Here is a 9602-nt window from a genome sequence, read left to right on the forward strand (position 1 = left end):
TTTGGGAGTCATATCATGTGCACAAACAGACTAATATGTAGCACTGGGAAGAGAACATCTTAGGCAGACATGTACAAGACACTCAGAATTGCTTAACCTCTCCCATCTTGGGGGCTGTCAGACCTGCAGTAGGTTGATTATGCAGCTTATTTGTTTACTGCCTTGCCTTGTCATGTATTGACACGTTCAAGGGAAACTGAGCAAGCTAGCAGAACTTTGCTAGAAATTGTGAAATGTTGCAGCAGCTAGACAAAAGGAATTTTTGATTGTTTCTTTTAAGAAAGAGAAACCTTATAAAACAAAAAATATGTTCTGCAAGCATATGAAAGATCAGCCCAAAATTTTAGGATCTACTCTCAATCAGTTAAGATATGGGCATTGTGGACAATTACTCCAGAATAACATAGAGTGAGAAATTGCAAACTGCCAGATACCTGTGTAAAAACCCTGACCGGAATACAGGATCCTCCATCAAAGGTGGTTATGCTGGTTTGTTAAGAGTTTGTTGTTTTTAGTTAGTTGTTGGCTTAGAAGCTTTTTGATGAATGTTTGGGCAATAAAAAGAAGGGTAGGTCAGCTTTACTTTGATTACTTGGCAGATGTCAGTGAAGCATACTTTGGAAATCTTCTCTCCCATATATCTGATATAGTAAGTTGCATGGTCAAGCAAACATATCAGTGAGACCAAGGATCAAAGCCTGGAGGGCAGATAGGAACAGTGACAAAAACTAAGAGCACAGGCAAGGAGTTTGTTCTGCTAATGGGCTCCTGTGGTCAGAACAGACAGAGGATGGCTACAGTGTTTCCCTATTTTGAGAGGAAGAATACTGTTCTTTTAAGGTATCTAATGTAGTAACCATTAGGTATATTCTCAATTTTTTGCTTACTCTTGTATAATAAAAGCTATTTTACTTCAGCTGTTTATTCAGCACACCACATCTCTTATTAGACCATTCACTTGCTAATGCAGCCAAAAAATCCATTTTACAATGCTCCAGAAAAATCTACACTATTTAGGTCTTTGTTACAATTATAAGATCTCTACGGTCAGTAACACCTCATCCCTTGACTGGATTAGAATAAGAAGGGCCACAAAGCTTCACCTCAGCTGAAGCATGTGCTACTTACCCTATGGTCTTGTAAACAGCTCCTGTTGCTTCATCTGGCAGACAGTTCTCACCCTGTCACCTGGCACAGTGTGGCAAAACAGCCTGGGCACATGGACCAGATTTATGTGTTTCCAAATCGTATGGCTTGACAGTTGGTGCCACGTTGGAAAAAGGCCTGAAAGAAGCTCCCTCGTAGCCATACTGGATCATGTTAAACACTATTCATCCTGGTATCTCATCAAACAAAAGAAGTCCTTGAAGAGCACAAGACTAAATATATAGTGATACTCCCCTAGAACAGTTCCTAGCAATTTTCACTAGGGGAGTCTCTGAAATGGATGTAATATTTTTGTGGTTCAAATGTCCCTGCCTTCCTTGAATTTTTCCACTTACCCCTGAATTTTTTCTGACAGGAAGTATTCACCACATCCTAGGAAAAAGAGGTTAACAGCTCAATTTCACACTGTATGGAAAACATTTTTTTTAATTGAGTCTGCCACCTGCCAGCTTTATTTGACACTTCTAAGAGCTTGTGCTACAAGAAACAATGAATTTTTTACCTATACATCCATACCACTGCACTTACAATTCCATACAGTTTTGTCATTATCTCCTGGAAGCCATCCTGTTTCCATTCAGGGAAGTCTTACACTGCTTCCTCACCGTTCTCCAGACTTTTCCCAGTTCTACATTCTTTGATGGTGTATTTTTAAATTATTTAACCTACTGTTCTTTAGCAGCTTAGGGCTCACTATCATGGTGTCTGTAAAGAAAAGCTTGTCTTGTACTGCAGTGCCAAGCAGAGTAACAGATACACATCTACAGACTGCTCTTGCGCTGGCAGGTTTTTAGGGATTTCCTAGACTTCAGCATGGTATCTTCTCACCCTATCTGAAAGACTCAAAATGTTCTTTGAGTCACGTCTAGTTTTTCTAAACATGTCATAACCCAGAGAGGGTTAAACTAATTGGAGTATTGCCAGCTGCACAGTCATTGCTATTTGATTGTCTGTACCTTAGAATTAAAGAATTCACTAGAAAGTAGGATATATACTCAAATACAACACACTGTGGTCCCTCTTCTGGCTCCAGAGCATCTTGTTGAGATTCTAACTACACTTCTTCCCTCATGTTTTCATTCATCTACATCTTCCCTATCTGAAGTCCCCCTAAATAACAGAACTTAAGCTGTCAGCCACCAGAAGGAAGATCAACAATAGGAATCCCTATTACTGTGTGGATCCTGTGTCCACTAGCTCCTTTTAAAATTATACTTTACTTGATAATTTTAATTTCACTGGTTACAACCTTCTAGGTTCAAACTGATGCTGAGAGTAAGCTGCATCAATAAAATAATACCAGATTAGGCTATCATTACTCATAGTAATTACCGAATTATACTGTTACTACTATATCTGTCATTATTCCATGAGCAATACCACATATGAAATCAGAATGAGTAATTTTGAAGATCAGCATCTCAAAATTGTAGGGATTGTATTCTGCTTTTTTGGATCTAAAGACCAAAGGAGTTACTACTAGGTTAGCATCAAAATTGGCTTGTGCTCCTGGCCACTGCATGTGTCATTATGTTGCTCTGGACCTTATCAGCAGTGAAAAGGAATAAAAATGGGGACCTGTTCAGCAAAAAATTTTTACCTTTTATCCTCACTTAGCCTACCTCACAGATTGTTCATCATTGCATTTTTTGATAAGTCATTGTTAGGGGCCTATACCAGCCCTGTGCAGAAATGTGAACAGGGTTGAAACCCAGCATGTTCTCAGCAGCTTGAGCTGCAATGGACCTTGTTAGTGCTACATCTTATGTTTCTAATGATCCTGCTGTGCTCATTTGTTGCTCATGTTCATGCCAGGCAGACTCTTGAGTCTTCCTCTGACCGGTCTGCCAGCCTCTTCCTTTGGGAGCAGGAGTTCTGCCAGTCTGCATCATAACAGGTAAGTGGAACTCCTGCAGAACACTAGGTTGTGCAAGAGACAGATGTCAGAGAACTAAATGTTTAACAATGGCCTGAGAGGCTTTTTTGACGGCCACCTTTGCTAGTCTTTTGATAGCAGGAAAGAGATTTGAACTTTTAGAGCTCCATCCACTCACAATGATTAATTTACTCCTGAGTGATTAAAAGTCTACTCCATTGGCCTTTGGAAATCAGTTTGGTATAGCAAACACCATGTGTGTGGTATGTAAGAAGATGTGAAGGCACAAAGTCTTCTGGACTACTGTTGAGAACTGTGCAAAGAAACAGCACAACAACTCTGTCATCCATATTGCCTATGGCAGTTGTCCCTGAAGCAAATAACCTCCTAAACTGAACTCAGGTGTTGTCTCAGACAAAGCTAACTGGATTTCTCTTCACAGAATCTATAATAAAATAAGAATTATGCAGTGGTAATAATCAGGTGTTCAGTGCTCTGGTTTATTCCCTAGCATGACTTTATGTAGCAGAAAGGCATACTTTCAGTTATACATAACTGAAAATGAAATTTCTGGGTCATTTTCCCCAGTGATCCAATACAGTTTAACTTTAGCTCCCCGGAGTTTAGTGTTAAATCCTCTATAGTCAGTCATTCTTTTATGATAATGTTTAAGATAGCTTGGGAAAGCCAGTGAGAGTAAATGTTCACATTTTCTGAAGTAGGTTGTTCAGTTCCCTGTCTGCATTTGTCTGGTACTTAGAGGCTGTCATTTCAGGTGCACTACATTTTAATGGATGACCGAATTTTTTTCATTTGTTCTTTTTTTCATTAATTCAATCTATTTAATGGACTAAATAAATATTTTAAAACTTCTTCCTCAGTTTGAGGGTCAAGTGATTCAGTGATTAAAATAATATGAACAATGAGCCTTAAGACTTACTTCTCACTCCCAATTTCATTTAGAATGAAATCAGTCCCTTGCCCTTTTCAAACAGGTAAATGAGACATATATATTCTGCCACTATTAAGGGACTATGCCTTTTTTCCCCCAGTACCAATGCACAACTTCTGTGCTGCCTGAAATTTATTTAGATCTTGTCTCTGGCAAGGGCTGGTTGTTCAGCAGGCATATAAATATACCACGTGAGAATCATATCTGGATCTGTTCTCTTGGATTTCTGATGTTTCAGCCAATCAGTAGTTCTGGGAAGAGAATATAACAACATCATCCTAAAATCTATCTGTGTTTAATTCTTCATTGTTAAGCGGCAAGTATCAGATTCAACCAAGCCCAGATATACCCTTTATAATCACAAAGGCCTATATTAATCTCAGATAATTGCATATCATTCTTGCACAACAAGTCTGTTGAGCTATACTTTTGGTAGGTCTCGTACCAAAGTTGAGGTACACTATGCTGCTTTCAGAAACTTTATATTAATTTTTTGTCTCTGACTTATTATGAACAGATATTCTGAGGTGACATTTTTGAGATTGTTCCTATCAGGGTTCCCAGGGCTGTTCTTGTATGCATCTTCATGCAGCTGGCCATCAGAAGAATTATCTTTGGAAGATTTTGGAAGAATTTGGAAGACTTTTCCTGAAATATGGTGTCCACTAGAGTAGATGAAAGGGACTGTAGGGAAAAGCATAGTGACCAGGAGATAGGGAAAAGGGCATGTGTTCAGATTTAGTGCCACACACCCCAGCATGATAAACACCCCTCTGTTACACATTCTGAGTATTAGTATACGCAGAAGGCTTTATTTGGCTGGTGAAGTGATCCTAGCCTGCTCTTTCCTGAGCATACCAAACCATGCCTCTCTGCAGTCTGGCCTCTTGGTTCCTGCATAAACCTCTAGACATGAGGCATGGCAGGCACTTGGAATGTTTTTTTGGGATACCCTGATGGCCCTCTGCCAGAAAAGTAGATTTTCTTTTGGTGAGCTAAGAGCTGAAAGTGTGTGTATGAGAAGAGGTGAATCCCTGCCATTCCCCTATCATTCCAGATTCTAACCTGGTTTGACTTTGGTCAGTTAGCTCTAAGTTGGTTAGCCCTCAGCTAGCTCCTCAGAGATTGGATTAGATGACCTCCAGAAGTCCCTTCCAACTTAACTTCTTCTATGATTGGCCGATTCTCTGTCTTATGCAGTATCAGCAAATGTTCACTCATCCATAGCCCCACAGGTCACAGCCCAGTTACAAAGATAGACTCACATTTGATTTCTTTGATTTACATGTTGGGTGTAATACTGACACTTTCAGGATTCAAGATGAATGTATCAACATTGCAGAACATCAAATAATTAAATGGTAAATGCACACAAATGAGAAGAATGAGGTTTTGCAAATAACAGAATGCAGTAGCTCCAACACAGCAACATTGGATTGTTACATGTTCCAGCCTGCTCTTGACAGAGGCATTGCAGGCCTACCAACTCGCCTGTAATGGATGGAAGCACAGGTTCTGTGTGACACTTCACCTAACGACCCAGTGAGAAGGACAAGTTTTGTGAGGCAGAAGTGAAATCACTCAGGTCCATAACAGTATCAAATGAGATTCACTACTCTTCCAGTCTTCACTTTACATAACTATTGAGAATAGTAGGGTGTAACACTGGTGAGGAAACTTGAACCTCAGGTGTGCTTAGGATTTCAGAGTGAGTTAGAATATTGAAAACTCCCTGGACATAAATAGTTTTGACTCTAGATAGGGAAGAGGCCATTCTTGACTGAGCTTCTCTTTAAATCTTTCTTTGAACATGAAACCCAATTTGTAAAAGCTCTGAAATAAAACCTCTATCCTCCTGTAAAGCACAATGTCTGGGGTGAAGGTGGGGTTTCCAGTCTTATCTGCTAAAACCATGACACACAGAGATAGTGGTAGAAGACTATCTTCTGACATTGGCTATGATAGGTATGATGACATATGATGACTGCAATAGCCATTACCTTGTAACGTAGCAGGAGCTGGTATGAACTGATACCAGTAAAGGTGCATCTTTTAAATATGGAACTCCAATGCTCCAAAAATATAAACTGAAACAAATGTTAATTACCATGAAAAATAATACACTCCAATTTATAAATCAAACAAAATGTCAAACAAAAAAAAATACCATCAAACAAAATGATGCAACGCAGCAAATATGCAAGACTATGTGTGACCCAACACCAATCTTTTTTTACTTTCTCACAGTGTGAATATAGCTTCCAAAGCCACTCTCTTCTGTTCGAGTTGAGGAGTCAGATCCAATGCCAAAAGCCAGTCCTTATATACCACTCAATGTTTCTGCTTGTTTTTGCTGAAATTTCTAATAACTAGCATTGAGCCTTTCTCTACCCCCAGATCTGTGAGTTACAAAGCTCAGAGATACAAAGCTTTGGGATGCCCCTCAGAATCGTGAGGAGAACCTGAAGCAAATGTGGAGGGGAAAGAATATAAAAGCTTTTTGTTTTGTGTTCAGTCCACCAACACTTTTTTAAAAAAATGAAAACACAACTGGGATTTGAAATTTAGTTATAATCGCACTGTTTTTATCAGAGATTAGAGCTCATGTGGAATATTATAGAAAACCTCTTGGACTGTTCAGTCTTTTCCTTCCTTGCGTCTACTTTGCTGACCACAACTTTGTATTTGTTTGTGTTTCTAAGCAATGGACAGCACTGGATTCTTTCATCTTCTGTGTGCCAGTTGCATTGTGCACATCCTTTTGCAAAAGCCTGTGATCTGTTTCAGTGTGATGTAGCTCTTCGCTCATTAAACTAAGAAGCCATTAAATCTGACCTGTAAGAATCCTTACCCATAGCTTTCAGTGCTGATTTATGAGTTTAATTTTTCCAACAGAAGACACTCCCTCCCCTCCCCCCGCTTGATTTAATGAACTATTCACTAATTAGCTCTTGCATGGGCATGTCACAAAAACAATTCTATCTAATTTTGCCATTGCAGCTTCTTGTTTGCTAGCATATGGTTTACTCACCTGCACTATCTTTTTAAATCTCTTCAAATCCATACTTAGAAAATAATGTTTATTTAACTCCATTAAATATTTAATTCCATTACACTATAAATAAATTTAGAAGAAGATATTTTTTCACCCCATGCCTCCTATCTATTGTAGAAAGCAATGTCAAGTATGGAAACGTCCTAACAGCAGGATAACAGTAGAAATGGTAATTTTCACTGGTATCGCAGAGGTTTTAGGGAAAATTGATTCATCCAATACAAGACAGCTTAGATTTAGTTTCCTTGGTTTCTGCATAGGAAATCAAGCTGGCTGGCATTAGTGACTACCAAATCTTCAAAAAGATTGCACAGTAAAACAAAACCCCAGAAGATTGCTTGAATCTTTGCATCAGAAAAATTATATTTATCATCATATATGTAAAGCTTAAATTATAGTGTTGTTATCTCCAGATATATCTTGACAAAGTTTTGACCCTTCTGTTCTGAGGATAGAAATACTGGCTTATAAAGCCAATGGGAATTCTGTTATTGACTGCAGTGGGGCTAGAAGTATACAAAAAGTGTCATAGCTGTCAGAGAGACTCTACAACTTCTGTTGCTGCTTTTAATGATTTGCATTTTATAAATTACATGAATTATCAGCAGCACACTATTGTCTTTTTTAACTTTGACTTGGGAGCAGAAATACAAACTTCTCAGAAGTCTTATACAGAAAGTCTTCTCTAAAGGTACTAAATAAATGATTCTCTAAATCACTTGCCAAAGCAGTGTGATTCCACCAAAGTGATTCAATTTATTGCCAAACTTCTCATTATGATATACTATTAAAATGTTTCTATAAAGACACATTAGCAGAACAACTTGACTTGTTTAAAAATATATGCAGTACGTTGACACGTTTTGGAAAGTACACACAAAAATCTCCAAACAACAGCATTCCCAAGAGTGACAATTTAAGGCACATGATTATTTTGCGACCTTTGTTACATAAATCTCCAGCTAGACCATATATTTGCAAAACATAATTTCATATATTTCAATAACTAGCTTCACAGATAAGAGAGACACAATACATCTGAATGCAGGCAACACTTTTTTTTTTTTTAACATTGCTAGGTCATAGTGCAGCATGATAAACATTGTTAAAAAGAACTTCATCCATGGAGCAAAATGTATAGAAGCCACATAAAATATTTCTGCATTTCATCTTTTTACAACATGGTAGGCCATAGTTACTTGTTCAATAAGTAGAGACTGTGGAACTCTCAACTTGCCTTTCTTTGACAGAGCATCTCACAAAAAAAAATTTTAGAGATGAGAGTTTTCAGCCAGGGAAGAAAGAATTGAACTGGCCTCACCAGAGGTGAACTGGTTTACCAACTGATCATTCCAATCTAATTCACAGGGTAAAAAAGAAGCTGATACATACAGCCAGATCCTCAGGAGCTCTAAATCTATGTTACTATGATGGACATTAGTGGTGCTTAACTGATTAAAATGAGCTGAAGAAGCAACCAAACACACCCACAGGACAGGTACTGAAATGTGAAAGGACAAAGAAAAAGTAGGGGAAAAAAAAAGTGAGACAGATTATGACCTCTAATAACCTGCTTTTTGTATATATCCTGGTAGACATTGGGAGCCTTGGAAAAAATAAGGGATTATAATCCACTATATTCTAGCTAAGAGTATGTTCTCAGTATAGAAACAGAGGGCATGAATCTTTTTTTTAATCACATTTTAAACTGAGAAACTATGCCAAGCGAAACCTTGCTGTAGAGGCAATTATACTAGAAAACATCTTCCAGAGACGTAAAATCTTCAGAAATGATGTGAGCTATTCCAGGGAAAGGTCTCTTTGTTATCAGAACTGTCCATTTTATTCTTCATCTGTTCAACTATGGTGACACAACATATAGACAACGCCTAAGGCCTTTGAAATTAAATGGAGAGTTAAGCCCTTTGTATATAGTGCCTTTCCATTTCTTCTGTTGTTAGAAGTGGCATAATGTTCCTCTCTGTTTTGCAAAAACTTGTACAGCCCACAGACTTTCAAAAGCGTACAGGATCCTGCTGGCTTTTCAAAGACTGCTGTATTTGTAAACACCGTGGTGGTGTCTATTGATCCTCTCATTTAGCATAAAAACATACAAGAACATTAAAATCTTATATCCTGTGAGTTTCAAAATTGCATACTCTTGTGTGTGCAACACATCTGGTGAAAACTCCCATCTGCTGATGACAATTTACAAATGTTTTCTTGAGGTAGCCAGTACACAAATACATTAGGAATGCTCTTAACAAGAACGCAGAAAACACAGTCCACAGTGTGGTTCTTCTTCCAGCTGCAACATAGCAATGACCTTTGTACAACAGCAATAAGAAATGAAAGTTTTATTTCAAAGCCAACACCTGACAAGCATCTTGCCAACTTTGGTGTTGGTTCTTCAGCATACGCTACGAGACTGGAGGTTAAATATTGGCACATTGCACTTTACCTGTGCTAATATTTGGGGTCAGTCATGGTCCTGTTATATATCTATGCCAATGACTAAAATACTTGTTCCAATTATAATATCTGGAATAGTA

This window comes from Phalacrocorax aristotelis, chromosome 2 (genome assembly GCF_949628215.1).
Source record: "Phalacrocorax aristotelis chromosome 2, bGulAri2.1, whole genome shotgun sequence".
Lineage (NCBI taxonomy): Eukaryota > Metazoa > Chordata > Aves > Suliformes > Phalacrocoracidae > Phalacrocorax > Phalacrocorax aristotelis.